Source organism: Syngnathoides biaculeatus, chromosome 19 (genome assembly GCF_019802595.1).
Source record: "Syngnathoides biaculeatus isolate LvHL_M chromosome 19, ASM1980259v1, whole genome shotgun sequence".
Lineage (NCBI taxonomy): Eukaryota > Metazoa > Chordata > Actinopteri > Syngnathiformes > Syngnathidae > Syngnathoides > Syngnathoides biaculeatus.
Window position 1 is genome coordinate 6,708,836 of NC_084658.1, and position 26,362 is coordinate 6,735,197.

The window sequence follows — 26,362 nt, forward strand, 5'->3', positions numbered from 1 at the left end:
TTTTTCCTACAGATACTTGGAGAAATATTGGATTGGGGTAAAATCGTGTGCAAAGCCTTCGTCTATGCACAGTGGAAATGATTTTCGGACCGAGTGCTATAATACAACCAATAGAACCCTTAGAAGTCATATAGAATTGTGGGCAATGTGCATGGAAAACTTTTGTCTATAGTCAGTTTTAACCTTTCATTTTTACATTGATACATTATTTTCCTGAATGAATGACAGCTTTTAACCTTTTTGAATTTCATATAAAATTCAGGCAACCACAAGATAAATTATTTGCAAAAGTATCTTGGTTGCAGGGAATTATTCAAAAATCATATAACTGTTTATTCATTTGAGTTCCATATTTAATTAATGGATCATTATTATTAGATCAAATGCCTTTTGCCGCATCAAGGGTTTTACTTAACCAGACAGGGAAGTTGTGCTTTTTCATTGCATGGTGGTCTCACTATTGGCATCTCACAGCATGCCAAAGCACATTTGCACACATGACCCCCCCCCCACCACCACCACCACCCCCATACACGGACACACACACACGCACGGGCACAATGTCACACTGGACCAACAGAATGCTGCACATCATATTGATTACTGGATCACAGTCTGCCTTATCTACTGGCTGAAGATGAGACAAATACTGAATGCAGGGTATCTGTGGCTTCAAGGTCAAATATAAAGATAAGGACAAGCACAAATATGATTCCATTCATCTTCCACTTGAATCTTGCATCAAATGTCAATTTATTGTTTGTCAATTTGTTGAAACTTGTTTAAATCCCTTAGCTTTCCTTTGTGTTAAACCAAATCTGTACAAAAAAATGTAAAAAAAAATTTGGCGCAAGAGGGTGAATCATGAGAATCAAGTACAAATTACGGCAGTACTTAAAACTTTTTCCTAATTCATTTGAAGTGATTTAAGCTATTGTCAAGGGATGGACAATGGAATACATTTTCTTGCTTTATTCTATTTTCAAGTACAGTATATTAAGCGTTATTTTATTTGATAATTTTGGATGGTAGAAAATTAAAGTACTTAATATATTGAGATCTTCATTTCAAGATGTTTTGTAACCAAAGCCAATTGCAAAAGGCAAAAGAAAATGGACATCGAAGTGCTCAATTTGGTGCTCAACTCATTTACTTCAAGATGAAGTGGGATCAACAAAATTCCTGCTGATCATTTACTTGGCTTTTTCAATCACATAAATTATATCAGCGTGATCTGTGTAAAGGAAAGAGACTTAACAGTGGTCAATTATTTGATTAACTATTTCAATTGTGTGGAATTGATTTAATTAATCGCATCTTGAAGCAAATGAGGTAAAATGGCATTCACAAGTTAGCTTTACGGCTATTTAATTTCAGTCTCATCTAGTTCACGGTCTAAAGGACGACACAACATCGACTATTACGGGAGGCTGAGCTACTGCACATCCTATGCCACAATTCCACTGGGTAGTAGTATTGTGTTCAATACACTGTTGGAATAAAATAGATTTTAAAAAAAAAGAACAAGCGGTACATTTTCCAATCCAATTAAAACAAACAAAAAAAACTTTAAAGATATCAATTGATTGAATTCACTGTTCACCTTGTTTGGATGAGAGAAATGAAGTCCAATGCCCATCCAAAGAAGAGACCAAGTTCTGGAGCATTCCCTAAATGGTCAGTGTGCAGAAAGCTGATAGAGATCCAACAATGCAGTACAGAGAGCGATGGAAAATTGAGTCCATGGCAGTTTCTATGGTTAAGAACATTATCCTTCTATTTCCTGGTGGAGACAGCTGCTATCACTCTGCCAGATGTATGATTGCCTGGGGCCATGCGGTTGTGTTGGGGAACCATGGACGCGCAATTAATTTGTTTACTCTGGTGCAGTACTTCATAAAAGGCCTGCTGAGTTCAACTTGGCACTTTAATAGTAATTGGCTGGAGTGGATCCCTGGGTCCTTATCGGTCTGCCTTGATGGGCCTCCATTCGAGTTAAGTGTTGCCCGGGCCCATTATAAACAGCAAACAACAGAAAAACACTGGATGCAACAATATGTAATGCACTGCATCGCCTATAAAATGCTGTAAAAACACGAAGAAGCAAAAACACTTTCAAATCTTAATTCTGGCTGAACTTGTACAACATTTGCGCTTTTACACAGCCCCAACAAGACGATCCATACCGACAATGAACAATAACACATCTGCGCTTTTTAAGCAGTAAATGCAATCCTACATTGCCTCGTGGGAGCTCGAGTCACAAGAACACTGCATGCCGCTTAAAGTAATTCACCCAAGGAGTGCTGGGATTTAGTAATTATACCTGCACAAAAGGAAGCTCAATAAGATATCTTGTGCATAATAGGAACTAGGGGGTATGAATGGGGAGGGTTTAATTTTGTCTGTTCTACAGTTGTCAATGCTTTGTCAAGGCAGACCTATTCTCAGGCTGCTGGTGGGTCTTATTCAAGCACTCTTACACTGATTGTAATTACAGAGACGCGAATGAGGCTCTGCTGTTTTGATGTGACTCATTTGCTGCCAGAACATTGTAGAGCACACGGTGTGGCGCTGGAAGCCAATTGACAGCCGCATATGTAGGAACACGCAAAACAATAAAAACAAAGTAATGATAAAGAGAACGCCGACGCTCAAAATAAAATGTGCCTAGTCTATAATTTGAGCTTTGCGCTGCATCTCCACCTCCACCCCGCTTGTATAACCATGCACATGATCGGCCAAAGGCGACACGGCTTCGCTCCCTACGCAGGAATATCTTGAGAAATGGCAACTTTCTCCAAAGTAGTACCGCTATGAAGGAAAGTTCAACATTGTCCACATCGTCTTGGAAATATATCTCAGCCTACATCGAGGTTTTATGTTGTTTTTATGAATGTAATAGTTCAGGGGCCAACTCAACCAGCGTTGAAAGCAAAAGGGGTAAAAAAAAAAAAATTCAAAGAGCAACACAACAAATAGATCAACACAAAAGCAACAGTAACTTACAGCATTTGGTGACTTAAACCATCTAGCTCCTTCTAATGTTGCTGCCGAATAACAATTACTTAAATTAAATGAAGAGTAAGGTGTGGCTAAAAAGAACTCAATTACAGAGCAGCTGGGTTGAGTTTCTTTTTTGTTACTTGTGTCTTCACCTATTTTTCCATTTTCTTTTATACCGCGTCTTCCTATTCCCTTTTGTCTCCCCCAGCTGTCTCAACAAGCAAGTGTACATTTTTGATGTGTCTTTGTCTGTGTCTACTCACAAGATATCATAATGGCGCCTTGGTGAAACTCTGAGTTTTACCTTCAGAATTGTTGGCTTCTGCAGTCACATTTTACCCCTGAAAATGTGTTTTTGCCAGACACTTTCGGCTGTTATTACCTCCACAACTAAACTTTGACACTCAGAACATACTAAATGAATGGCACGAAAGCCGCAATACATTGGCAACCTCATCTGGTTCAAATCTGATTCACCGGTTGGTGGTGGCTTGTCATTCAAATTCTCACACGAGCCCCCACCCCACCCCCAGTCAACGGAAAATTATTGGCAAAATGTAGCCAACGTATTTAAGTCTTTGGCAGGCTACATTAGCAATGTGACCCAATAGATGAGATGATAATTTCAATGAACAGCAAAAATCAGGGAGGCATAATCAGCAGGTCAAAACAATCAAAAATAATGAGCAGATTTACATTCTGAGCAATGGGATGTACCCACACAACAGTGGAATACAAATTGGGTCATTAAAATTTAACACTTAATAAGACAACGTTAGAATGATTTATTGAAGATATTTTTTCAAGCCTTGAGTATAATGAGTTTCCATGATGTATGTATGTGTTCTGCTCACAAATAGGAAACCATACTGAAAACGTAACAGAATAACTGTTTTGGGAAGAAAAAAAATACACGTTAGCAGATTTGCCTGAGCAGGAAAAACATAGTACTTTGTGGCATAAATTATGACATTAATTTAACAGTAATTATACTTTTAAATTCTGGTTCATATAAGGGAGAAATATATGAGTGGTTGTGATTTTTCCTAAAAATATGCACCTTTGGTAGACATACTTTGAATTTAACAAAGTTGACAAAGGATTGGATAAATTATGATTAAAACGTTGCATTGTTTCTACAATCAGGGAGTCGTATTCCATGTGCATCTACGGCTGTTTTTTTTTGAAAAACAACAACATCAGCACGTCGGGCTTTCCAGCGTGTAAAATGGACATCAGTGAGAGTAGCCAGCTGCAGAGAACATTTCAAGGGCAATCTTTTCACTTTTAGGGAAGGTTTGTCTGGAGCAAGGAAGACACTTCAGGAGGCACTTGGCAAAGTAGGGCGTGTTCACAAAAACCAAGTCGACCTGACGGACAAAATGAGCGTCTCACAAAAAGGGCTGCAGCTTAACCATGATTGGAACTGGGACTGCATACCAGTTCCCAAAGATCCATCTCAGGATGGGAATTGCCAGACACAAGAACAAGTACATTTTGATCATTAGTTAATATCATTAAAATGTAGGTAGAAACAATGTGTAGATAACAACACAAAACCTTACAACAGATGTTAGGATGCACTTAGGACCTTATTGATGGTTACCACTTAGTTCCACCTGAGTGAAAAAGGATTGATACAAGGATACAACTCACACTTTGAAGTCAATTAAGTCTTGAAATCCATAGAGGCAGAAGGCTCTTTAAAGCAGAAACATATTTAATCATGTAATCAATGAGGCAAATATCCTAGGGATAGTCATTTGATTAAAATGTCTTGATCTTGGAAAATTAACGATCAATTCCTCCTGTTTTGATGTTGGTGTTGTATTGAGCAGAATAATGCTTCCTGGAGGAGTTGTACCATAGTGGTTGTCTGCACGGATGCCGCTCTATTTCCCACCGGTAACGCACTTAAACAGAAACATTGTTGCGACTGGATCATCAGGGCCTGTTGTGTGCTCCATTTTGCCTCAAGCGCTTTATATAAATTTGTATTGGATTATTTGATTAATCTGGAATAATAGGTTCAAAAATATTTTATAGGGGGACCCCTAAAAGAATGCTGTGACTTTCCTTTCCTGAAACAAAGGATAGTTTGCATTTGTAACAAGGTTTCTTTCACCACTGTATTGCTGATGTTAATTGCAGCAATCAATCATCGAAAGCTCCATTTGGGCCCCTTATACATTATGTTGTATTATCAGAATCTACCACATGGAAGAGGGTGTAGCTTGTGTAATTTCAAAGCAATTTGGGGGCTTTAATCATTTTTTTAAGTGGTCTCAAAAACACATCTCATTCATTTCACAGACTTGTGCAATTATTGAGAAACGGTCTTCCCTCTCAATAATTTATGGTCCGTATTCCACCCAAACAGACAAATCACTCATTATTTGGGTGAACTGAGAAGCTGTCTGAAGCAATGAGAATGATTTCCAATGACAGCCATCTTCAAGTGAATGACTAATCACACAGGAGAATAAAAATAGCAGTCCATTGGACTCTCCAATGTATGGGTGAGTATTGAAACGCAAACGCATTACCTTGGAGGCACAAAGACGCCTCCTCCTCTTTGGATCTTTCAAAGGAAATCTGACAAATGTGGGAAGGGTTTTTACCCTCCCGGTGATTCCTGTGCCCTGCAAAGTATAATTTCAAGATGATTGCTGCTGCAATCACTGAAAAGACCTTGCACAAGAGCACTTAAATCAGAGAATATAACTCTTGGGTTTGATGGCAACCCACTCATTAACATGTTGACTTTGGAGATATTGTTTCTTGTCATGTGTTGTAATGTTTCAGTAGTTGGAATATTTTATGGTAGTGTAGTGCATCACATAGTAGATGACATTCGATAAATTACAGTTCTTCACAGTCATGTAGTCACAAAATATGTCTGCCTTAATTGCATCGCAGTTGATTTCCCAAGTACGGCTGTCACCTATGACTTCACACATAGCACTCAAACTGACAACACACACACACCCCCCCCGGTGTACCAAAATATACTTTACACTGCATGTCAAATGTTTGGACATCCCGTAATTTTGTAATTCGCCCCCGACTACAGCTGTTGGCTAGATGGTGAGCCAGCCGTGGCCCAGTTAATCATAGATTAGTTTATCTGGGCCATTCCAAATCCTCGTGTGTGCGTAATGCAGTGCTACCACAGCAGCAAGTAATCACTGCCCCTTATTCCTTGCTCAAGACACACATGAACATATACTCCCACTGCTCACTTTCTCTCTAGGCTTGAATCCTCGGTGTCTGTTCGAGCATCGCCTTTGCAAAGTTCTCTCTTGAGTATATATGCATGATTAGGCATTCTCATTATACATGCATGAGCCAAACCACTGCCAAAATATCATTTCAAAAGCCTTATTTCATTTGGTAAGGCCTCAGTATGACTATGGGGCACAATTCAAAGGCAAACTGAGGATCCCGACCGAATGTGGCAATGAAATAATAAAAGAAAAGGATCCAGTATTGCAAGGACTGCAAGGGCAGACTTTTTTTTTTTTTTATCACCATGAGACAGGTCATCAATCCAGAAAAAAAATCTAACTAAAAAGGGGGCATGAAAGAAATATGAGGACCAAGGGGAAATAAAGATTGCTTAAAAGATAATTGCCACTCTTGAATCTCTAAATCCTTGTCTAGAGTTAATGTGACCCGGAGAGCCACAGTGACCATATTCTTGGAAAATGTGCCAGGTTCAAATTATTCATTAAAAGAAAACGGTGCAGAAGTGCAGAGTGTAGCTTTTTAGTGTCGGAATTCCAATTGACCGTATCTCCATATGTGAATTCATAATAAACGATGCTTTTAAATAGAATTAATAACTGCTGCATTTCCGACAATGGGGGATTAAGCATTTTATCCACTTTTTCAGTCCTGTTTAAATAACAAAAATGAATGTCCTCAAATGACAACTCAACGCCACATGCTTTCTTTTGCCATGCCTCCCATGTTTTGGTATCCAACAATCCAATCACGTTCCTGAATTCATTTTCATAATCACTGCATGTTGAACCCCACTCAGCAGCAAACTAATTCAAAGGTTCACGCACAGTCAACATCTGGAAGGACTTATTTTGTCACAATAAATCATCACAAAACAATGTGAGATGAAACGTGTGTAGCTGCACTACGTCTTTATTATTGCTAAGTCACCCTGCACGTGAACATGTAGACTCCAAGTGGCAGTCCAGCACTTGTCCTTTTATCCTGGATGAATATTGTCTTTTTTTTTTGTATCACCACATTTTTGTATTGATATTCAATATTTTTAAAAATTAAAAGTAACCTCTGTGTCATTTATCCTACTGAAAATGTTTTGATATCTAAAGGGCATTGATTTGAGTCCTTGGTAGAACTGTACTTATGATATATGATGATGCTTTGGATTTTTTTTATACCCTTTTTGAGGGGTACCTTTAAATGATGAGACCCCTCTGGTGATGTGGAAGCTCTCTGCAGACTACAACTTGTGTTGTAAGATGTGACTACAAAAATGCCAGGAAATACCTATTTGAAAAGCTGCTATTAATTTGGGGTAAATAAAATGCACTTTAGATGGTAGCAGTTGTGTTATTGATGCTCATTTAACATGAAATTGAATGTGAACGCATAGCAACATTCCAATTTATAAGAGGGCATGTGCACTTAGGTAACCATGTTGGTTTTTACGTAACGGCTCAAATTAAATTGTACAAGATATAGGTTAGCTAACAATGGGGGATCATTTTCAAAATGACTTATCTTGGTCTCGTTTTTTATATATCACAACAACCTGGCAATATAGACTTTATTACCAATGCAGCTTCCCTTCACCCCTTGTTTATTTTAATAAATGTATTATTGGCTAAGTTGATTATGTTAACAGAACTTAATACATAACTACTTTTTTTTCCGTAATTCTATGAATATTTTTGCTGATGGGTGCCCCTTTTTGGCTTTGGTACCTGCCACAAAAAATGGCTGTGCATGTGACTGGACTAGTAAAAATACAGTAGTACCGCTACTTATGAAATTACTTCATTCCAAAAGTCATTTTGTAACGTGAATTTTTTGAAACTGGAAGCACATTTTAGATGTAAATAGCCTAAACTGTTCGAGCCCCCCAGCAAGAAGATAAGCATTCCAAGTACATGATGTAAAAAATAAAAATTATGTTAATTTACCATTGGCGTTGGGCGACTATGCGGAGAAAAGGGTGAGTGATGAGCAAAAGGCATCGTGGCAAAGGTTTGACAGCTGAGAGAAAACATGCTTCTGAATGTACGCATGCACACATCTTAATTTCCACTAAAGTTTCTTGGGGCCCATGGTGAATAAAAATGAATAACCCTCCAAAAAATGCATACAAAAAACTCGCGAAAAAGTTGTACTTTACCAATGTGCGCTAGCGTGTGACAACGTGTGATTTGGTGACACTCGAAAAGGATCGTTGGTAAAGAGTGACGTCCTCCCAGCCAATGGTATGCCAGGAAGATGCTACGACGATAGTCAATGGGAGACCAGGTCTGTTGCACCACACAAACTAATATACAGGATGTGTATCATGGGTAAACATTGACACCCTCCTAGCCAATGGGATGCCAGGAAGATGATATGGCAATAGCCAATGGGAAAGCAGCTCTATCGCTCCACACTAACCAAGCTACAGGATTATTTACATTTGGTGGAATTTGGGGCTGCGATTCCAGTGCCCTTTGTAGTCTTTTTTTTTTTTTTAAAGTAATTACAGACAATATTTTTCCAAGGAGGCGTTTCATAACCTGATTTTTTTTTTCATTAGTAGAGGTACCACTGTAGAGTATATAAAGCCAGACACATACAGTACATTATTATAATTGTTACACACACACACACACACACACACACACACACCGGTGAATGTAACGACACAACACCCTAAGAAGCATGATTCTAGCCAGCTCGTCACAGACTTTGTGCAGTGAGGGCAAAATGGTACGGAGCTTTCAAATCCTGTTGTATTTCACTGTGATAAACTGTCTTGGAAGAATTCCTTCATCTGACAGCTGTCCAACCAGTCAAGAGCTGACAGTCGGTAACTTTGTTTCCGATGAACACTGCACGGATGACAACGCCCTAAAAGGCCTAAAATTGCCCCTGATTCAAAAGATTTGTCAGCCAGTTCAAAATTGGGATAGAAAAAGACTGATTGTGTTGTTTTGTATTACTGTTACGTTTGGGTGATTCCAATTTTTCAATGATTTTGGACAAAGTAAAATAAGGTTCAATTTAACGGTAACCACTGAAACTGTGAAAATGAAAAAACTCCACTCTACTACGACGACACTTATATGATTATATTCCATTTACGTACTGGATTTCTGACTGTGGTGACAGAAGGGTTTTTTTTTTAATTTATGCATTGATCTATTTATTTATTTTGTGGTAACAATATCCATTTATAGCACAGACCAAAGTTGAATTCTCTGTGGTTTTGAACAGCATGATATACTATTCGATAAAACCGTGGCTTACTGAAGATTGACACCAGCAGGAAGAAAGGATATACACTGTGGGTGTCACAAGCGTATAATTCACCCTACTTCACAAGTTATTCCAACCCATTCCATTCATTATTGATTACAACAAAGGTAACATATTTTTTGCTCACAGTTCCAAGAGGCTACAGTCTGCTTGCATGCATGTATAAAACATTATTACAGAGGAATAATTTGCTTTTAAGTCATCACCATGACAACTGCCTGCTCTTTAGCCATCCCTCATCCAAACCATTTTATGTTTTACCGCTTTGCTAGGCAATCCGCCGCGTACACAAAAACACACAAACATACAGCAATTACCATTTAATCCACGCACAAGACCGACATGCAGACAAAGAAGGATTTGATGCTGGCACGAAGAGAGAGATTTAGTATGGTTTTATTTTCTTAAAATGGACTGGGATGAGTTGTCCAATGATGTGAAACATTTAGCCAGGCTGAATGTTAGACTGAACTCAATGCATAAAAGATGAGAATGTAGTCAAAATGCACAGAAGCAAAAATTCCTTTCAGGGCTTTTGAAGCAGTCAGGGAAAAGGATTATTAATCAGGATGTTTGTACTTGTATTGCCTGAGGCCTCTAAAACTTTCATCTGGACCAACAAGTGAGGAAATACATTGGACCCTCAAAAAACATAAAAATTCCATTACAAATAAGTGGTTTTTTTTAGCATAGGTAACAGCCATGTACTGTAAGTGCAAAAGGAAATTAAAGATGTAACTGCTCATAACAGGGAAACAGAAAAACAACAAAACCGTATGGGGTCGCAAAAGGTTTGAGTCATTACTCAGTTATTTAATAATCTAATTTAAATTTCCCAAAACCAGCATTAGGCATAACCCAAAGAAAATTCAAATGTTGTCATATTGTCGTCTTTGGCTTAAATATTAGGTCAAATTTCAAGAGCTAAGGGTGCACTGTAGACCCAAAATCCCTCTGGCTTCCACCAAAGTGGCTGACTGGCCAGAGGATGAAGAGGAGATGATGATGAAAGGATCGCTCAGCTGCAACCATGAGATGACGCAACCCCACCAATTGTGGAACTTAATCATCATTAGCTGCCCACTTGATTATCATAAAAATAAAGTCTGTGAAACCACCGTGTGCCACTCGAGAATATATGTATGAGTATATGAAACCTGGAGTGTTTTCCAGGATGCTTTGCACAGTTGTTTTTGTTATTTGAATTTAATTAGAGGCCCTAAAAAGCAGTAATCCTCACGCAGTGGTGCAAGTCCCCTCCACCCCGCCCCCTGCAGATTAATTCTGAAGAGGTACTTGCTCACTAATGTTTGGGCTGCTCCTCTGATAAACATAGCTGGGAAAGCAGCAAGCTCCGCGACAGTCATGTGCTCACAAGCAAGATTTGTCCTCATTGGAACTAACTTGACTCCGTGTGCAAATCAAAGATGACGCCGGAGAGTAAACACGTGGGTCCGGGGGAAGAAACTGTGGCGGAGTGCTTTCATGTCACAGAATGATGTCCAATGGAATTTGTCATATTGTTTTTGTCTCTCTCCCTCACAAAGAACACGCTGCCTTTTGCGGGAAGTGGGCTACAATTCAGTGTTACTGTGTGTCCCAGCATGAAATCGCTGAGGAATGAAATTATCACTTCAGCCAACAGATATTTCTCTAAAATGAGAAGGAAGCACTGGGAAAATAAGAGGGGAGATGCGTGCAAGTGCGCAATGTAATATGTCTGATGACGAGGCGACCACCACAACTGCCAGGGGTGAAAAGTTCACGGAAATAAATAGGCTGCATTTTGCTATGGTTATTATTAATGGGGAAGGGTTATTTTGATGCATTAATGTGTTCACAGCAAGGGGAAACGTTTGTATTTCAGATCATTTTTATTTATTGGTGATAATCCTAACATTGTGGCCCAAATAGAGTTCAGTACCAAGATGCAACCAGAAAAATTGCTGTGAATTCAGTCTCTCAAAAACTGTAATAAGTTAAGCATCAATCAATTTACTAGAATTTGAATGTTACCGACTGAATTTTTTTTAAAATGCAATCAACCTGTTTGCAAGGCTATGTCACCACTACTCCAAACTATGTCTTCTGATTAATATTGGCGTCTATAAAATAAAATGCAAATCAAGACTGCTTCATCACTGTTCATCCATCTCAGGTGACCACGATGTTGGGGAATATCACCCACGGAATTAACAGTGCAATTGATATATAATTGTATTTATAATAGCTAAAACCATCATATCATCAACCCGTAGTCGTGCTAGTTATTGCAGCACACACATGGAGTCTGCCAACCTGTTTTAAAGTTTGAACATGTGACGTTTGCAAGTGTGAGAACACTTGTGATGGGTGACAGAAATCGGAAATTTAATTCCGGTACGCAAAAAAAAAAAAAAAAAAAAAAACAGTTAAGTTAATATCCAGAGAGAGATTTCCACAGGAGCATAAGCCATTCAGAGATTTTCCTATCCATTTAAAATATTTTTTAAATATAGCATCATTTATAACAGTTTATCTACAAATGAACAAATACATAACCCTATGTAGACACATCAGAATTATTTTTATTCTTTCTACAAGCATATCAATAAGCTACAATTAGCCTGTATCAGTAGCCGCCATACATGCCCATGCCATAAGACTGCCTTGGCTATCTCTAACAAATGATCTGGTACGCTTTGGATCATGAGTTATTCCTTCGCTTCGATTTCTTCAGTGGAAGCTCTCCTTGGAGATCACACATTTGCAGCTCCAGTCAAACTGCTGTCAAATGCCAATTCAATACCTGATAACAAGTAACAAGAGAATGGAGAATGGCCAATTAACCTATTGTAAGTCCAACGTCCAACCTCTTTTGAGGTCTTACAAACAGACAGTAATTACTTCCGCCTAAATGTCATATTTTGCTGAAACCTCATCTAAAAGTTGATCCATCCATCATTTCCTGAGCCGCTTATCCTCACGAGGGTCATGGGAGTGCTGGAGCCAATCCCAGGTGTCATCGGGCAGACAACAGACACGCTCACAATCACACTTAGGGGCGATTTAGAGTCTCCAATTAATGCATGTTTTTGGAATGTGGGAGGAAACCGGAGTGCCTGGAGAAAACCCACGCGGGCATGAGGAGAACATGCAAACTTCACACGGGGGGGCAGGAGTTGAAACCCGGTTCTCACAATTGTGAGGCCAACGCTCTACAGCTGCAACACCGTACCGCCTAAAAGTTGATCATAAATGAATCGTATTTTTAAAAATGGAGATACATACTTCCTCCTAAATGTCATATTTTGCTGAAACCTCAAATTTTAGTTGATCACAAATTAATTCTTTTTTTTTAAATTGACTGTTCAAGTTATTGTAAACTATCAACTTGTAAATGAGCATATGACCTTTTTGCATCGCCCACAAACTTTTTCCATTGACCTTCTGTTTTCAATTGTTTATGACTCTCATGAGCTATTTTTTTTTTCTCCTTCATGACCTTTGAATGATCCGCTCACAGCGCCACCGCCAACACCACTATTGTGTGCTCCATTTCCCCTGGCAAGACCTTGCTCAAAATTCCCTCCCCGAACAATACTCCTTGCAGAAATATGAAAAAGCCATTGCCTTGGCTGTTGCAACTCTTGAGGTCATTTCTGCTCATTAGAATGATACAATATGAGCAGTACAAGCAGGCAGTTTTGGATGCCACACCGAATAGTCAGCTGCAAATTTTCAAGACAATGTCAAGAACTGGGTGGCTACCAAATTTCGAGCGGAGAGATAAACTGTCGCCTCCTTACTATTAAAAGAACTCCCATGAGAACGAAAGAGGGAGGAAGGGAGGCTGGTGCAAACTAATCTCCCAACAAAAAGAAACAAACAAAGCTTCCACGTGGACAGGTGGCATTCACTAGTTGCCTCCTTCCCACGCAGACACTAATGCAAGGTCAAGGTTTTTCCAACACATTAATACTACATGGGCGAATAATTAGGACCACCTAAAAATAAACAGCATGGGTAAATTTACAGCAAGAATATTTACCTCTATGTAAAACAGCTTAGGTTTTATATTTACAGTATTTCCAACCAGGACCGTAATAATGTTTACCATGTTGAGTGGATTAAAGCCAGAGAGACAGAGACATACTGAGGCTATATTTGGCTATGCATGAATATGCTTGGCAAGCAGGTTGATGAAAGGTAACAGCGGGAGAGGATCTCAATATACAGTCCAAAGGTGATTTAAAAATAAAAGGAAGGGGTATTTTTGTTCTTTTGATGCCCCGCATACAAATGTAACACCATTTGTCTGTTTATAATTTATTACAATTTGGACTCAAAGGATGACAGTGACTAATCTGAATATGAAAACACTTTGAGCTGTCTTGAAAATCCCTGCCTTTAAATATCTTTTTAGAGCAGAAACTCTAATATTAAATGCTTCTAAGGTTCTACAAGAATAACGCTTGAAATGTCCTAACCATTAATGTGAATTTTATGAAGGTGACGGTTGACCTTCAAAATCTGAATATACCGGATGTTGGCTAGGATTCTAGAATCAAAATTATGTTCCCTACACCTACATTATGTCATGTCATACATTACTACAGCATAGAAAGTGACCCTAAAATCAGAGAACACTGCAAATACATAGACAAATGCACAAGAACGCAACATGTTCACAGACACTCAAATGCAAAAATGAGCTCAATTGCAGAGGGACGCACGAGGGGCTGGTGTGTTGATTAATGAGTAGAGGACGACCAGCAAAGGAGGATGAAGAGGAAGTGTTCATGGAGCCATGATTGCTTCCTCTCTTCCTGGTCCTTTATAGGTGCGTCTCCAGTGTAGGTGCTCAATGTAGCAATGCAATATGAAAGATAAAAGTAAAATCACAGCTTTGCGTGGTAGTTGAAATTTGTGCGTCGGAACTAAAACTCAGTTGTTATCGCTCATCTTACATTATTCATTATTTTAACGGTCAGTGAGCCAAGAAGAACTAGTAAGAGGTCCAGGAAGGAAGTGTAATAAAAAAGAAATGCGTTTTCTTTACTGATGACATGCTCATCTAATGTATTCAAAGATTAAATGTTTCTTGGCTATTTTACAGGAAACCATTTGAAGCACTTGGTCCGTTCATACTTAATCAGCATATGGAGTCCCTCGGGATTCCATTCCCGATCCACTGTTGTTTAATTTCCTACACTGAATTTTTCTTTCAAATTAACATTCTAGGACTTGCAAAGATAATTAGATATTGTCAGCCTACGGGGTAGTGGTGAAGCACCTGCGAAAGGAAACCATAAAACACAGCAGGCAGCCATCATATAGTGTGAAAACTATACTGGCCACAAGCTGTCCTGCTTGGTCATAAAAGTTCTTTCTCAGTTAAGTTTGTAGCCACAATTTAAAGCAAATCTAAGGTCGTCATTCTCCTTTTAGCCTTGTTTTGGGCCAAAAGAAAGACGAATCTGGCGCAATATTGAAATGAGTTGAAAGTACCATATCCAACAGCAAGTCACTAGTCAACAAGTTCTGTATAATGTCATGTGCTTTAGAACCTGATGTCTTTTCACTGGGTACAATAGCAATATATGGCCAAAAAAAAAAAAAAACAATCAGATGGCTGTATATGGATAAAGTTTATAAATTTTTGACTGTTCATTACTGTTGAATATTCCTGACATATTCAAGTTTTAAAATGTATGGATGTTCTTTTTTTTTTCATGCTAAGATTATATCGTTGTGAGGAGTCCCTTTGGAATTTGCCAAATAGGATTAACACACACAGCAGTTTGCAGAGAAACTCATTGAAAAACATTGCAACACAAAACTGTTATGGTTGGTAAGGTGTTGGTGATGTGATTGTGGAGGGATTCAAACAGTGGAGATACAAAAAGCACGATAGAGGAAACTGCAAGAGCGTGGCGTGTCACACTCTGAAAGTGTTCCAATTATTTGTAGAACAAGACATATTAAGGCAACCAAACAGTGCTAATCCAAAACTGCCAAGATTTTCAAAATATATACCTCACTACTGTAATTCCAAGAGCTTTTAGATCAAGACTGGTACTCAATGGTTTAAAACTCTTAAGTGGAGCCCATACAGATTTATTCAAGAAGGCGTCTGTCTAATAGAGGCACATCAATCACTAAGAATAACAACTTTTGGACCCTTTCCTATATCCTACTTGAAATGTGATCCATCTGGGCCAATAAGGGCTGATAGGTTGTCAAGGATTTGTTTCATGGTGGAAGACGGTGACAAAACAAAATGACCACACGCTTAAAGACTTCATGGGGGCGGTTTGGCTCAGGTGGCAGTGAAGTCGACTCCCAGCCAAAATGGCTGAATGGGTTTAATCCTTGTCAAAATTGTATCATTGAACAAGATACTAAACCCCAATCAGCATGTTAATGGGGGGAGGGTTTTAATGTTCTTGTAAAACTGATTTACCATTCCCATCAAAACAGAGCTGATATGAAAACTACATGCAAATGTTAGTGGAAAAATCCAATATTCTATAAAATGTTGCTATTTTCTTCAGTTTTGGGATTTCTACTTGGCATTTAGACAATGCAGAGCAGATAAACTGAGGATCGATTGAAGATCAAGATAAACTTCTCAAATGGAGATACATATTTTATTGTGCCCCTAAACTTCTCAAATGGAGATACATATTTTATTGTGCCCCTTTAGTCATATTCATCCTTGTTTACAAAACGCAGTCCAAACAGATGCAGGTCTGCTGACTTGTCTTTTCTTCGCTTCACAGAGGAATACAGTTCCTGGAGTAAAAATTTCCATACACACACAAAACCGGATGGGTCGTTCTGTCTTGGTTAACGTTTAAGTGCGCCGTAGTAACAAAAGCCTATCTTAAACCGCTGTGCCATCACGGACAATAGGCACATTATATCCATTTTTTTGCCCTTTGTTTTAGTTGGGTGCTACTGCGACAACAAAGGGGCGCATACAAACACCATGACAATATGCGCTGCCCATGTCGAGGCTCCAGTTCGTTGAGCACAAATACCCACTTGTTAGTCCAAAATAGCTGACTGCAACAAAAGTGTGAGAAAAGAGCTGATAGATGCTAATATAGAGAGCAATGTAGACCGTAGATTCTCTTGAATTCTTCTGAAAGACATAAGTGAATCCTGATTTCCCTTCAGATGTGTATTAGATCGATTTTTGTTTGACTGATCATTGTTTACATCTACAATTCTGACTGTTGCAAATGTATTTTGACATCTACAGCTCGACAGGGTGTGAAGTCATAACCATGACCTTACTTAACCGTTATACAAAACCCACACTGTTGAGATAACATTGTGATTTGTTATCTTCTGTTTTAGGAAGGTGTTTACGGTTTAGATTTAGTTTTGCTGTGATTTCCAAAGATTATAAACAAAAGACAATAAAAATCTTTCAATATCTATTATTGTCTCACAGCAGTACGATGTAGCATTTTGGAGGGTGTGGAATTTCATGACAGAAAAAAAAAAAGAGTAGTAGTAGTCAAAAAAAAAAAATCTGCAATTTAGAGTGACAAACAGGGCCTTAAAAACAGTGTTGTCTCACACCCCTACCTTTTTCAACTCTTACAGCTAGCAGTGATCTACAAGCGCTCTGAGATCCGACAATAGATTTTTTTTTCTATGTTGGAATAACTTTAAAATTATGCAAGTGTACACATCATTGTTTAAAAAGTTAGCTAAGCATCCTGTACATTAGGGGTGCCCAATGTCTCAATCGCGATCGACTTGCTGTGGCAGTTAAAGTCGATCGCAAACGTGCACAAAAAAAAAGTCACCTTGCCATCCATCTCATCGCTTGATTCAGGAGTGGCCAATACGTCGATTGCGCGTGTAGATTGATTGACACTCAGTTTGACCAATCCTGGCCTCTTCTCACATAGTCGCTGTATCTGTTTTTAGCCTGTTTTGAATCCTTCATACACCATGTACTATGAATGTATGATGTAACTATGGTATGTGCCTATATCACTTAAGAAAGTTAGCTATGTACTTTTATTTTGTTTTGTTTTATGATGCTCTTTACTGTCAGGCTGGCATTGCTAATCTGTCCTCAGGTGCTTTACCTGGATTAAAAAAGGTTAAATAATCTGTCTGCTTTTCTGAAAGACGTGACCAATGTACACATCAGGGACATCAAATCACAGAGCCAAACTGAGTGTATAGTAACATGACCTTAAAGGGCCACTGTCATGAAATATATGATTTTTAGCATGTTATTAATGGAAAAAACGGCAGCCGACATGGACCCATACGTTTTTTCACCACAAAACATGATTTTGACATACAGCTTTTTGTAACTCCCACCATGAAAATCCTCTCGAGGGATTTGTTTTCGAGAAGAAGCAGGAAGTGATCTCCATGGCAGGACCCGCCTCAAGTGGACTCGTTTGTTTCTATTAGTTTTACTTCCGGGAAGGTAGCTCGTTGTTCCTTCGTGTTAGCCAAAATGCTGGCTCGTTGCATTGCTGGACATTGCTTGTACACTTGGGAGGATGGATTTACCCTTCATAAGTTTGCAAGACACCCGGTTTGTCGTGAAAAATGGATTTCACGGGTGCAAAGGACGAGAGCTTCGTGGGTTCCAAATGACAGGTAGGTGTGTATACAGCCACTAAAAAAAAAAATAATAATTTGGGGCGGACCACATAATCTCTCATAATGTAACAAAAGATCTGCGTGACAGGGGGGCTAAATGTGTCGATGTGCGCATTGGACGGCTTCCGCGTTGGGCTCTCCCGCGAAGGCTGCCTGTCAGCTCGCCCGCGAAAGCTGGCGTGACGGCGCGCCGTAAAGTGGCCCGGCTCGCCGCCATAAGCCACCTTGGCGGCGAAAATGAGTCACCCCAGTCGACAAGGCCAGCTCGGTCTTGTCGGCTGGGGTGGCTCGTAGCAGCGCTGGGCCACGGTGGCTCAACTCCGCCGCGGAAGTAGATCGGACGGGGAGGCGGTTTGGCTGTGATCGCATATCATCTGAATATGGCTCGAAACGATAGGGTAATATTGCCCCAGTAACTTCACTCGTTCTCTTCTTTGAAAAGAGCTTCCATGTCAGAAGGGCCGTGTCCCACAGTAGGGGCCACAGTGTGTTTTCAATGGCGAATGTCCAGGGGGACGTCATGGACAGGAGATGCCGCCAATATACCAACCACTTGGATGTCGAATGACACTTTCGCAACTTTGCGCATGGATGACGCGCTCTCCGCTCATATTTATTTTTTTGTGTGGACATTGAAGTGAATAATGTTATATGTATTTTTCATTTCACAATTTTAGAATGACACTTGACCTTTAACAAGCACTTCTTTTGAATTTTTTTTTAGTCATCTCATGAGCAGATCATTGAAACACCATTGTTGGTGAACATTAATCTCTTACAAATGTTACAAATTTAAGAATGGAAATATAGGTAATTGAAAAAGTAGTAACAGCAACAAAATACTCATACGTACAAAATGAAAAAATGTAGAATCCACTGACATATCAAGGTATATTGACAGCCTTTCAAATCAAATTGGGTTGTAAGCCCTCTGGATTGAAACTGAATCACACTGTAAAGTGTCAAAAGAGTCTGCCTCACCCCCATGTGTAATGTTGACTATTGCAGCCACGATGTGTTGTTTGACTTGGCCCGGGGCTGCCAAAAAAAACGCTTTGGTACATCAGGCCATTGAGTTAAAGCAATTTTGCATTACTCCTGAAACTGGTGTTTTTCTGACATGATTGTTTATATTGAATTACTCAGTGACTACCACACCTACTGATGACCTCATTCTTCCTAATTAAAAAAAAAAGTGGCACCACGGCAGACTAAGGATGCATATTTAGTTTCGTAAACATTTTGGCCAAATGATGAATTGCGTTTTTAATTCAGTGTCAAACTGACAGCGTTTGTTGCGATTTGAAGCCAGAATGGACACAATTGTGTGCAAATATTCAACAGATGACCTTTTCTATGCAGCACAATGAAGCTAAACAAAGCAAACAAGCACCTGGAGTGAAAGTCAAACGACTCAAAGGTCATCAATGCTTCTCCAGCACTGATAGCATCACTTGTTTTGTACTAAAACCTCTGCTGTGTCACTGCCACATTAAATGTTTTTCCTGCACGCGAGGTCCCATTGACATTGTTTTTTTTTTTAAATCTTGTGGCCAAGATATGTAGCAAAGGAAAAGTGCATGGTACAAAGGCAGCCGATTAAGATTAATTGAGAATCTATACACTGTCCTCTAGCAGTAGGTTGTTTTCTTGTTTGCTGGATGCATGTGTGTGCCAATTCTTCATTGTTGAGCCATGCCAAATTGCCTCTCTGTGTGTGTGTGTGTGTGTGTGTGTGTGTGTGTGTGTGTGTGTGTGTGTGTGTGGTGTGTGTGTGTGGCTGTGCACTGTATCAGGAGGAATCGCCCATTGGGGTTATGGAAGGTGCAGTGTGGGGTGATGAATAGGATGGTTTTGTGCTGTCTGTAAAGCACTGAAAGACAGAAAGGTGAGCAGGAAGATAAAGGTGAAGAAAAGAGGACAGATAAAATAGCAGAGATGAGAGGCTGTGAAAAGTGGGGTGTATGGAGGGTGAGACACTTGGGGGGGGAAGGGCGGGGGAAGTGCGAGAACACAAGGAGAGGTGAGGAAGAAGCAGCATATGTGAGACTGATGGTGCGTTTGAGAACACTGCACCATTGTCTCCGCCGCCCACAAAGAGACAAAGAAGTTAGCTAATGGAGGCAATCGACTACAGTCCAGTTGGTGAAAATAAATGGCTGGAAAAAGGAGAGAAAGCATTTGATCATTTGATCACCCTGCAGACTACTGCGTTGACCTCGTGACCTCGACCTTCACACATGATGTTGTTTGGAAATGAGCCAATCAATGACAGACACTGATGAGCTCGGCCAAAACTGTTGGCGTGGCAACTTCCCGTCAGTGTGGTGCGCTGTAATTTGTATTGTTCTCAGCAAGAAACTCACTTTTACTTGAGCAAAGTCATGCAACTAAAGTAGCTACGGAAGCCCTTTTTGAACAATTACTTCCTTAGAAGATACATTTTTCCACTCTTTTCATGTAGGTTCTATTTTACAGCGGTGTAGAAATGTACTACCTCAGAAATGTAAATGTTTTGGTTTCCTTGTTCATCTACTGTGGCTACAGTATATGAGAGGGCTGAATTATTAGAAATGTATCACAGCTCCTTATTTAGTGCAATTATAAAACAGATTCATATTTTCATGAGGGAGGGATAATGTGAAAAAAGTTTAACAAGGTTTCCTCTCTAACTTAGATAATCATCTTGCGGTGAATGTGAGTCTGATCACTTAATAAGCTGTAACCAGTGTTTTGAAAACACACCAAAGTTTTTAGAAACTGCAGAGGTAATTTTGTTCAACTGAAACCACATTTTGTTGCAGTGCTACATTAAGTAGCAACAGCACCAATTCTTCTTTTTCTCATCTCACATTTGTCTTCTCTCAACACAACTTGTTGATGCTTCTGCTTGTTTTGCTGCATTTAGAAAAGCCAAACATGCACAGAATTTTGAGTGACTTAATACCACTTTGTTTTCTTGTATTTTCACTATTTGTACATCCTCAACAATGTTTGATTTCAGAGGTGCTATGACTACATGTTGGATTTGTGTTAGTACTCCTTTATTCTATTGTAGAACTACACTGAGCCATTGTGGTACTCATGTTTATTCTTCCCATCACAAATGTGAGGATGCTGCTTCTTTTGTAAAATGTCAGAAAAGCCACACACAATATTGATAATAATGGATAATAATAATAATGACATGCAGCGTGAATCCTTTGATGGCAATTGAATTGAGGTTGCATGACCAAAAATTTCTGTCAAATTTTTAAATTCTAATCAGTTGGAGACATTCAACTTTTGAGGTTCCACAGTATTGTTGAATTAACATCTCTGATAGCATCAATCAACTATGTTTTTAGACTGGGTATTAAATCTTGGGTAGCGAGGTGCACAAGTGATTTGAACATCTGCCTCATAGCTTTCAGGTTTGGGATCTGAATCTCTGCTCTGGCAGTCACAGTGTGCCAATTCTTCTGTTACCAGTGGATTAGACCCCATTGCATTGTCTGGGCCAAGACCAAGCTATCTTCAAAACCTGACCTGCTCGATTGTGAAGTGTGAAGGAATAGGCAACCTTGAGCTGGCAGAATTTTCACTCGTGGCCGGAAAACACACTCGCCTTGTGACACAGACCATCCTGTGCTGAGGATGCATGGTATCCCCACGCTTTTTTTTCCCCGGGTATTCTGGCCTTTTTCCACATTCCCAGAAGGCTCATTTAGGTTAAATGAAGACTATAAATTGTCCAAAGACGTAAATGTGTGTGAATTGTTGTTTTTGTACATGTGCTGTGATTGGCTGGCGAACAGTCAGTCCAGGGTGTAATATAATGGCGTGGAAATACTTTACTTCAGTAACATTTCTACATATCCGTACATTACTTTATTTATATTTCTACCTAGTATCACTTTTAATCCACTACATTTCTTAAAATGTGTAGATTTACTAACCTGGTAGTTTAATTAATTTATATGAATCCAGTTAAGTAATAGTGTCAAACATTTAGTTATCATGAGTTCATTTAGGCATATGGTTAACATTATGGCTAGGCTAATGTTTGCTAGCTACCTTCGCTCAGCAGACAACATGCAGATATTTCACTATACTACTGATGTAAATACATTAAAAAAATGGAAACAAAATGACAAACAATAAAAATTCTAACCACTAGCTTCTTTAAAGAGTTGGGAATTTTAAATGTGGGAAAATTCATTAATGATTCGGTCATTTAAAAAAATTAAATTCCAAAATTATGTTCTGTTAAGATACTTGTATTTTTACTAACGTATTGCATTCAGGTACTTGATGCAAGACTGGTTGTACCCTGCCAGCCTTTCAGCTGGGTTCTGTTTTAGCCCACTGGCAAACCTTGTGAGAACATGCGGTATATAGAAAATGGATGGCTGGTATTGGATATCATTAAATTATGCAGGTGTACCTAAATGTTGTGCCAAGAAGTGTACTTGTTACACTATATAGCAGGAAAGAAATGAAGTAAATGAATGAGTTTTTCCTCACTCCACACACTGAGAATCGGTGAAAAACACAATGTAAACATCCCTTAAAAATGCGCAATATGAAAATCTTTTTTTTAAGATCCTCTGAGACTGTAAATCTCATTTGCATTTCAAATTATGGGAGGAAAGCCTTAACTAGCTACTCGTGCTGCAGATTGTTAATCACTTATTGTGCAGGATAGTTGCTGCGAGATCAAGCAAACTGCAGTGCATAATGCAACAAAATAGGTGTCCAAATGTAAAAAAAAAAAAAAAAATCAATAAATATAGGAAAAAGTTAACCAATCACAAGTCACAATAATCAAGAGGATTCTGAACATGGAGGGGAAAAGTTGATTTAATTAAAATACTGTAAGTGTAGCAATCTAAGCAGCAGCAGCGGGATTGATTAAGAATTAAGTGCATTTTTATGCACATGGCACAGCAATGCCAATTAAATATTTATCATGATTAATTAACCCATCATGCCAACAGTGATGGGGAAGTCGGCATGCCCGAAACATTGTCATTTAACTTGGCAAACAATGAGGCCTTCGGTCTACAAATAGCTGACATAAAGGCAATGTTGCAGGTTTAAAATGCAAAATGCTAATGATCAATTACAGTCTCGATGTATTTTTATTCTTTTTAATGACAGCTCTTGGTTTCTTTCTGATAAAACAAATGTTTAAAACATTTTGAATGGCACTGAATTACATTAGAGAGCAAGGTGGAGGGATTAGAAGGTCAACTGCCTTGAAATGTGATATTTCAGAGACCTTTAGAAAGAAAACACCCAGGACCTTTCTGGGAAGCAAACTTAATTCCTTATTTGCTCCAAATCTGTATGGGAATATTTGGAATTATTTGCTAAAAAAAGAATAACGTTTGGCAGACGCTTTTGTCATCAGTGGTGGTTATTTGTCAAAGATTTAGCAGTGGAGTGATGGGAGAAAAAACATCCCCATTATTTTCTAAACTCTATTTCCTAGGAACCTTGTGAATGCATTTTTTAAATAAAAATCAGCGAGAAAAGCAAAATGAGCAGCAGGAGGAGGATTATAAGGAATTCATTTGTGGCACTAGTGCTAAATTTCGTTAATCTACTTTGTTTCCTATATTTAAATATAAATACTGTGTGTATAAAATACAATTATCATGAATGTTCCTGCTCATCAATCAAGGAACTTTTTTCCAATATTCAGTTCATCACTTCAGTTTTCTCTTTTGGTCTCTTCACAGTCATGGCCAAGCTTTTGCGTCAATAGAGGGAGAAATAAATTATATTTGGGTCTATGCTGGATCTTTGCCTTCTATGAAAATGATAACCTTCAGCCCAGATGTGTACAGTTAACATAGCTGACTTGGGTTGTCTTTTTTTTTTTTTTTTTTTTTTTACTTGAATTAAATTGTTGGATGCATGCAGAGATGATTTTCTGTCTTTGTTCACTGGTCTATGAATGGCAACAGCATAGAATGGTGGAAAAGGCAACCCAGCAATTTACCTGGACGGAGTACGAGACTGCTGATCGAATTTCCAGGTCGAAACACATTCATCAATGGTGGGGGTGCCGATGCAACCTTTTCTCCAATTTCAATGCATCTGTCAACAGGGTGCAGAGAGAACTGATTCTTGGTCGAAATGTAACCTGCCAAATTGACTCGTGGGAATGTTGTGATTATCTGAACGTCAAGCTCTGCCTGAGTACACAAGTACTGTATACGTCAAATGATGGCTAATTATCTATTTCAGCTTGGCTCAGCTTTTTGAATGCACAAACAGAAGCTGAAGTCCTATAAACTGTTTATAAGGTACAGGTGGAATAAAATGTTGTGCTGTGATAATTCTGATGCACCTATTTTGCAGAAACCCTGGGTGACTAAAGTTCACTAGAATGCCGGAAGGTTTTGACAAAAGTCTGACCCTACTTGTGCAATTATATGCTTTTTGGATGTTGCGTAACAGCCCAAGAAGCAACATTTTGCAAGTTCTCTGTATAAAATAGACCGCATAACACCTCATAAATGTTCAGAGCTAAATGTGGCAGGGGTCCTCTGAGGCCATTGCAACAGAGCTTCATCTCAATGATGACACACCAGACGGCCAAAGGAGTAGGAAGTAGGGTGGGATGCGAAGCGGGAAAAAGACACTGCCACGCTTCCATGCCGCCAGCGTCCTCGCTTGCTCTCCAGAAACGCATTCAGCTCATCACCAAGGCAAAAAAGAAAATCCATCCCCTAAAACTTTATATGCACCAATTTACATGTTAACGGCCAACGCCGTCTGCTTCTAAACCGCTCTGCGCTGACTCCATGCAGAGAAGGTTAAAAACGATGACTATCACTGTGGCATCAAAGAGCATAAAAGGAAGGGATGAATCTGTGACGCAATCGAAAGTCTCCATCATCACACCTTAACAGAAGGAAGATGGTTCTCTCGGTTATCATAATGAGCAAAAGCAGATGGCTCCATGGCTCACAATATGGCCATTAAAATTGAGGAACTCTGTGGTCTGTCATTCATTTTTATTTAAGCCATCAAACCATTTGTCGCCATCAAATTCATTCGATGTGATACTTTCTTAGTACACAGAGTTATACAGCAACAATGATGATGTACACCCCAGGCTGATAATTAGAACCTTGGACCTCACTAATGAGACCTGTAGCCCGTGGTGCAAAATGGAACATGATCAGACTTTAAATGTTACGCTTATTAGCAAGCAGAGAAGGCCGCCTGTGTGGGGGAAGTAAAATTGCTGGTCACAATACAGTAATTGCCTTTTATAATCATAATAACCCTCAGTTTTTAATTCAGATTGTCAGACCGGTATTAATTTAACAATGTGTTTACTGTTGTACTACATGACTGATAGATATTTAATATTAACTGTACAACTGTATATGATACCGATAGACATTTATAAAACAGTATAATCAATTAGTCTTTGTCTGTTTTGGGACCAAGTGAGTAAACTTCCCAGTATGGGCATACAAAAAGGCTGCAGCAAAGTTTTGAACCCAAACGACAGAACAGTTAGACGTATGAGCACCAAGCTGGCGAATTTATAAAATATTTAAAACACCAATTACATCAGATTCAAACTTCTGGGTATTAAGTCTGTGCTTGATTAAGCACTCTACTGATTTCAAATGGTATACGAGCCAAAAAGATTCTAGTATTTTCAATATTTGAAAAGATGAGGAACTGCACTCACTGCAAAATCACCTTTCATGGCCAAGTGTATAGAACACACAAGGAATTTTTCTCCAGCGGTCGGTGCTGCCCTGGTAGTGAAGTATTAAAACTAAAACTGGACATTGTCTTAATAAAGACACATTTATACCAAATGTTGTGGCTTTTTAATATACATCCGGCGTAAGGGACAGTAGATCAATGAATAAGGCTTGTGATTTCTAAAAAATTGTGGGTAACGGGGAGAGGGTGTGATCATAAAAACATGAATCTAAATTGTTTTTGTTTTGTTTTGTTGTTTTTTTTTTTTTTTTTTTGCTGCACCCTACTTTTATCATACAGCACATTCGGTGTGATTAAAAGTGAAATGCCCACTTGCAGGAAAAATGAACCCCACCACTGTACTGTATATGGTATTAAAAGCCGAATCCAAATTACGAGTGCAGCACAACACATGGATGCAGTAAACTTCATGAATTGTAACAACATTGTTTTGAATTTCACAATTTTAGTAGTGTTATTACAG

General features: G+C 39.0%; 1 protein-coding gene across 1 annotated transcript in view; it reads right to left on the reverse strand.

The window, feature by feature from the left end:
- Positions 1–26,362, reverse strand: part of dok6 (docking protein 6) — a 52,202-nt gene that overhangs the window by 23,620 nt on the left and 2,220 nt on the right. The gene's annotated exons all lie outside the window — the stretch shown is intronic.